A 7,437-nucleotide genomic window follows, 5' to 3' on the forward strand; every position below is an offset into this window, starting at 1 on the left:
TGACTATCTCTGATACAAATATCTCAGCAAGAGGCCCAGCAATCACTTCTCTAGCATCCCACAGAGTTCTAGGGTACACCTGATCAGGTCCTGGGGATTTATCCAGTTTTAACTGTTTCAAGACATCCAACACTCTGTAATCTGGACATTTTGCCAGATGTCACCATCTATTTCCCTACAGTCTATATCTTCCATATCCTTTTCCACAGTAAATACTGATGCAAAATATTCAATTAGTATCTCCCCCATTTTCTGTGGCTCCACACAAAGGCCGCCTTGCTGATCTTTGAGGGGCTCTATTCTCCACCTAGTTACCCTTTTGTCCTTAATATATTTGTAAAAACCCTTTGGATTATCCTTAATTCTATTTGCCAAAGCTATCTCATGCCCCCATTTTGCCCTCCTGATTTCCCTCTTAAGTATACTCCTACATTTTTTGTACTCTTCTAAGGATTCACTTTATCTATCCTTCTTAAGTTTGGTTTCCGATCTCCAACCTCAGCAATCAGCTGTCAGAAGTTTAACAACCTGAAGGTTTTTGTGGGCAAACTTTTGACAATTGCAGAATAGATCAACAAATGAGTTAATAAAGCATATGGGATCACTTGCTTTGTTAAAGAAGAAGACAAAAAAACTGTAAAATTTATAGTGATCAGCAGTTCGACACCAACTGAAGTATTGTTTTCAGTTATGGTAACATATTACAGGAATGATATGAAGGCTTTAAATTTAGAGAAGTTTTATTTGAATGGTTCTAGTAATGAGTGATTGTGGTTATTTAGACAGGCAGGAGAAGTTGTGCCTCTTGTAAGAATAGAGAAGATGAAGTAAAGGCTTTGGATATGATTTTTAAAATCCAGTTGTGGGCTATGGACATTGTTGATAAAATGTAGAGCTGGGAAGCTCAGCAGGTTAAGCAGCATTAGAAGAGCAGGAGAGTCAACATTTTGGGCATCTTGATGAAAGATCCTGCCCAAAACATAAACTCTCCTGCTCTACTCATGCTGCTTGACCCGCTGTGCTTTTTCCAGCTTTTTATTGACTGACTTTCTAGCATCTGCAGTCCTCACTATCTCCCAGTGGCTGTGGACTTTAATGGCTAGGTTGATTATTTCCCATCACTGGAGAAAATGATGGAGAGCTGCTTTCTTCAGTTGCTGCAGTCTATTTGGAGTAGGTAACATGCTGTTGGAAGTTCCAGGATTTTGACTAAACAAAACTGAAGGAATGGCAATATATCTCCAAATTAAGATCATGCAGCTTAGAGAGAAACTTGCATGTGGTGGTGTTCTCATGTATCTGATGCTCTTGTTCCTCTAGGTGGTAGTGTTCATAGTTTTGTAAAGTGCTAGGAGTCTGCAATTTTAAGATTAATGGTGAATTGTTGCAGTGCATCTTGTAGATGTTACACATGGCTCGCACTGATTGGGGTAGAGAGACTAAGTGTTGAATGCATTGATCCCATATGCTTTATTATATCTTCATATTTATTAAGTATTAGATTGAGCAAATTAGGCCAAGATATTTTCAATAATTGAGGGAACAGATTTAAAGAGTATCAGAACCAGAAATGATGGAAGAAGGCTTTTTAATTGCAAATACATAAATGGGATTCATCCTGATATGAATTTAGATATTTAACATGAAGCTGTAACTTTTTTGGTAAACACTGATATGATCTATTCCTTCAAGAAGAGAAATTAATTTTCTTCCTCAGGCTGGAGCAGAAATCAACTTGTTGCTGAGCTATTCACTGAAATGGGGATAACTCTGCAATTATTTCTTGTGGTGGAATTAAGTGTTGGGGTGGGTGGCAGAGCATAGTTATCTGAAGCAAAGATGGACAGAGAAATTTAAATTATACCTTTTGGATCTGAAAAGCCTACAGAAATGTGGTTAAACGAACCAACATCTACTAAATGCCTGAGCTTAGCCTTTACTGATTTTCTAACTTTATGAATTGCAATTCCCTATAATCCTGTATTATAATGTAGAAGTCTTCACAAATATTAAATGCCAGGAGAATTAATTTTTTAAATAATTATTCACTTGGTGTGGTAGTTGGATTTTCATCTTGGAAGAGAGAACTCACAGACTTGGATCAATTCAGGTATTGTCATTGCACTACCTGATTGGAAGTGCCCACCAGTGCTATTTTCATATTGGATAGTCAGGAATGGCTGGAATCATGCAGTAGGCCTGGGGTGGGGATGGATGTGTGCTGATTGATACCAAGGTGGGAAGATTAAAAGGTATATCTCTCTTTGGTAAAGCAGAAGGTCCAAATCTGCAGGTGAATGTAAGGCTCCCTAACACTCATCTACACTAAACCCCTAATTACCCCATGTACCCTCACCTCTCCATGCACAAGCCCTCACTCTCACACCTCATAAACCTTCATTCTCTCCTCACTTACCAATACCCCCAATGTGCCAAGCCAGTATCCTGTAAAAACAGGATTCATGAGCACTATAATAACTTAGAAAAATCTTTTGAATTTCCAAATCTGTCAAAATGGACATACGTTTTTGAAAATCCACTTCATACTCTGAACAGCTGATTGATTATTTGAAATGAACAAACTTGATTGAATATCCATTAAAACCCTCTTAAAACTCATATGTAGTTCAAAATAACCTCATACTCCCCATTGAAATTGTGCCAGCAACCTTACCCCCCACCCCCTCCGTTTGAATCCATTAAAAGTTTTGCTGACAAGCAGCAGCTCAACAATCTGGCAAAACTTTTAAACAGCAAAAGAGATGGCAGAGGTAAAATTCAAGGGGAAACAAAAACAAACCTAATCCCAGCTGTTGGGCACATTTCATACCATCCTTACTGGATTTCACTATTGTACAATGTGGTGAAGCACTTTCTCCAGTGGAAAATATATCTTAACTGATCTGAAGACTTCCCATTTTAACAATTCTTTAAGTCCCTTGACAGCTTGCCACTTGTCAAAAATGGCAACCACATAACTATTTAGTGTTTACTTATACTTTCAAAATGATGCTATATCATTATTGTATTAAAACATTTATCACATATGATAGACCAATTGACTTTTTCATGTCAAATTGTTTACATGGTTCTTTACCTCAAAACAATTGTTTCCCATGGTGCATGTCACCTTTGTGCTGGTATGAATATTATTGCCTTTCAATACCAGCCAGACTCAATTCCAGTTGTAGAAAGTCTCAAATATCCAGTTCTGCAATGGTGTCAGAAATATCAAAGCTTCTGATCTGCTGAAAATTGCTGGTTAGGTAAAAACAATGACTGCAGATGCTGGAAACCAGAGTCTAGATAAGAGTGGTGTTGGAAAAGCACAGCAGTTGAGACAGCATCCGAGGAGCAGTAAAATCGACATTTCGGGCAAAAGCCCTTCATCAGGAAAACAGGCAGAGAGCTGGAAGGAATGGGGGAGAAAATCCCAGATTTGAGTCCTGTCCACTGTTTAAAGCTTGTTTATATACTTTGAACCTACTTTTAGGATGGAAATCCAATCCTACAACCATAGGCAAGGCTGTAATTTGGTTAATTCCTAGTAACTGTGTAAGAATGATAGAAGTTGGTACAATGAACTGACATTGTATGATTTCTCAGTAGGCATTTGACAGTAGGCATTAGTGTTAGTTCCCCCACCCTCCTCTCTGACCTATCATCTCCATCCCCACCCCCATTCACCTATTGTACTCTTTGCTACCTTCTCCCCAGACCCCCCCCAATTTATCTCTCCACCCTGGAGGCTTCCTACCTCTATTCCTGATGAAGGGCTTTTACCCGAAACGTCGATTTTCCTGCTCCTTGGATGCTGCCTGACCTACTGTGCTTTTCCAGCACCACTCTGATCTAAACCATTAGTGTGAGACCAGACATACTCACAGACCTAAATAAGCATGCATGGTTGGTTTCCTTGTCAAAAGGACATTCTTGAACCAGTGGACTTTTATAGAAATCTGACAGCTTTAAAGTCACTTTTAGTAAATTGACTAATTCCTTTTCCAACTGAATTTAAACAATAAACCTGTTTCCAATCACATGTTCTGGATTATTTGTTTTGGCCTTTAGATTGGTTGCCAGTATAGTGACAACTGTATCAAATGTTTATAAAATTACAAGATACGAAATCAAAAGAAAACTACTGCTATTTTGGAAATGGTTTACAAAGTTGTAATGAAGACTGTTTTCACTATATGGTAACCATGTCAAACACAGCCCTGTTTTGCTCAACCAACTGGAGGAACCTATGGAGAAGAATTATAGTCAAGTTTACTTTCCTTGATCTGCATAATGGAGAAGGGACACAAGGATGATGGCTCTGGTAATTTTCTACATAAACAACTGACCAGGAAAAGACTAACTAATTTATGAGTCTTATGCATAATGGTTCAGACACATCTTATCATAAACAGGAGACATGTAATCTCATGGCAGTGTTAAAAAACCTGAAAAATTCTTCTCTGAAACCATCCTGCTCCATCCTCTGTGATCAGCGCCACTCCAGGAAGTTACATTGGCCAGTCTTATATGGCATGGAACCTGCCTTCTGATAGATGTGATTCTTATCCCAGTCATTAAATCAGTCCAGATCACCTTTGGGGAAATAGAACATCAGCACAAGCCAGTCATGTGTTCCATTTCTTCTCTGGTGAAAGCAAAAGCTTTAAACATTGAATCTCATTTGACTTTTGTGTAAATTATAAATATTGATCTTGGGGCTGGATTACAGCTGAGAGACAGTGACAGACTTTATTCATGCTAACTATCCACAGAATGGGTGATCTTTCAAAGAGTAAACAGTCCCTTAATCTGTCGAATCCCTTATTTTCTTTAACATGAAGAAATGCTTCAGCTGAAGGTCTTTCATTTTTAAGTTTAATGTTCAGTACCTTACTTACTGAAATGGGGGTGTGTCAAACATTACCAGAAGGTACTCACTGTAGCCAAACCAGAACTTCAGCTTGACACCTGCTTGTGTATTTTTCACAATATTTGAAACTGTTATTTTACTCTACTGCAAATGGACATGATATACTGTACAGATATGAAAATAAAACTGATAGTCCCTGCCACATAACTCTACTTTTCACATGAAACACCGCAACCATTAAACAATATACTCAAGTGACAGTTACAAAATGACAAAACAAATTAAATTCAGCACTGGTTCTAATGCTGTTTTCTTTAAATTTAAAATGTTGTTCTAAATATATTTAAATTACTTTTCTCTCATCATAATGAGGCAATGAGTGCAGAGGAGTGGAAATTTGTTTCTTTTTGATTAATAGAACCCTCTAATGCATTAACCTTTGCGATTTTTGAGAAGATTTGTAGCTCAGATTGAGTTTCTGGTTGTAAGTTTGCTCACTGAGCTGGAAGGTTTGTTTTCAGACATTTTGTCACCATGCTAGGGAACATCATCAGTGAGTCTCTGGTGAAGCGCTGGTGTTCTGTCCCATTTTCTATTTATCTTGGTCTGTTGAGGTGGACGATATCATTTCTGGTTCTTTTTCTCAGAGTTTGGTAAATGGGGTCCAAATCGATAAGTTTATTGTTGGAGTTCTGGTTTGAATGCCAGGCCTCTAGAAATTCCCGTGCATGTCTCAGTTTAGCTTGTCCTTGGATGGATATGTTGTCCCAGTCAAAATGGTGTCGTTCTTCATCTGTATGTAGGGATATTTGTGGTAATGGGTCATGTCTTTTGGTGGCTAGTTGGTGTTTGTGTATCCTGGTGGCTAGTTTTCTGCCTGTCTATCTGATGTAGTGTTGTGTTATAGTCCTTGCATGGTATTTTGTACTACGTTAAGAGACCAAGACACATTAATAGAAAGCGGACAGAACATCAGTGCTTCACTGGAGGCTCACTTATGATGTTACCTTGCATGGTGAAAAAATTTCTGAAAACAACCCTTCCAGCTCAGCGAACAAGCTTACAACCCTGAGCATTAACGATTGGCTAACACTCTCATAGAAATTCCATGGTTTCAAGGCTGCACAAAATGCCAAACTAGGGAGATGAAATTAAAATGGTCACTTTCACATCACAGAAATAGTGAAAAGGGCTTCAAAGATGCCTAACCAGATTGTTACAGACTCTATCCTTAAATCCCAGTGTAGAGTTGTGCTCATCTGATATAGAAGGGGAGTGTATAGTTGCTGGGAACTAAAATTCAAAAGTGGCATACCAATTATTTTTATGAATAGTCACTGTTGTAATGTAGGGAAATTCAGCGACCAATTTTAAACACAGCAAGATCCCATAAGATAAATGATCTTACGAGATGTTAGTTAAGGAATATATCTCTTCTTACCTGAGTCATTCAGATGAGAGTAAACTAAAAGATGCGAACAAATGCAGACCTCAGTTATGGAACCAGTACAGCTATGATGTACTAAACAATTTCCTGTGTTATAATTTTTATATGATTTTATATCATAGAGCCATGCAGCATGGAAACAGACCCTCTGGTCCAACCATTATGTTCACAAATGAAATTAGTCCCACCTGCCTGCCCATATCCCTCCAAACCTTTCCTACGCAGTATCTTATCCAAATGTCTTTTAAATGTTGTAACTGTATCTGTATCCACCTTGCTCTCTGTCAGTTCATTCCACACATGATTCACTCTCAGTGGAATAGGGCTTCCCTTTATGTCCTTTTTAAATCTTTCTTCTTTCATCTTTAAAAATATGTCCCCTGATTTGAACTCCCCCACCCTAGGGAAAAAACTTTGTCATTCACCTTATCTATACCCTTCATGACTTTATAAACCTCAATAAGGTTAACCCTCAAACCTCTCATGTTCAACAGAAAAAAGTTCCAGTCTTTTGAATCTATTTGTATAACTCCAACCCTCCATTCCCAGCAACATCCTGGTAAATCTTTTCTGAACCCTCTCCAGTTTAACAATATTCTTTCTATAACAGGGCAACCAGACCTGCACACAGTACGCCAGAAGATGCCTCACCATCGTCTGCAGAACCTCAGCATGATGTCCCAACTCCTATACCCAAATATCTGTGTAATAAAGGTAAGAATGCTAAATACCTTCTTAACCATCCTGTCTACCTGTGATATAAATTTCAAAAAATCATGTACCCGAACCCTTTGGTCTCCCTATTCTACAATCCTATGTAGGGCTCTATAATTAACTGTATAAGTCCTGCCCCTATTTACTTTACCAAAATGCAATGCTTCAAATTTATTCAAATTAAACTCCATCTGACATTCCTCAGCCCATTGACCCAACTGATCAAGATCTCTTTGTAATCTTAGAAAATCTCCTTCACTGTACACTATACCATCAGTTTTGGTGTCATTTGCAAACTTACTAACCATGCCTCCTATATTCACAACCAAATCATTTATATAGAAATGATAAACAAATGTGGAATTAGTACTGATCCTTGCAGCACACTTTTGGTCCCAGGCCT

At 38.2% G+C, this 7,437-nt stretch overlaps 1 long non-coding RNA gene across 2 annotated transcripts in view; it reads left to right on the top strand.

Moving 5' to 3' along the window:
- Positions 1-7,034, top strand: part of LOC122556752 — a 9,577-nt gene extending 2,543 nt beyond the window's left edge. For both annotated transcript variants that reach the window (XR_006313646.1, XR_006313647.1), the window contains exon 3: positions 6,931-7,034. This is a non-coding gene — a long non-coding RNA (uncharacterized LOC122556752). The remainder of the gene's footprint in view (positions 1-6,930) is intronic.
- Positions 7,035-7,437: the final 403 nt, after the last annotated feature.

The sequence above is a fragment of the Chiloscyllium plagiosum genome, chromosome 14 (assembly GCF_004010195.1).
Source record: "Chiloscyllium plagiosum isolate BGI_BamShark_2017 chromosome 14, ASM401019v2, whole genome shotgun sequence".
Taxonomy (NCBI): Eukaryota; Metazoa; Chordata; class Chondrichthyes; order Orectolobiformes; family Hemiscylliidae; genus Chiloscyllium; species Chiloscyllium plagiosum.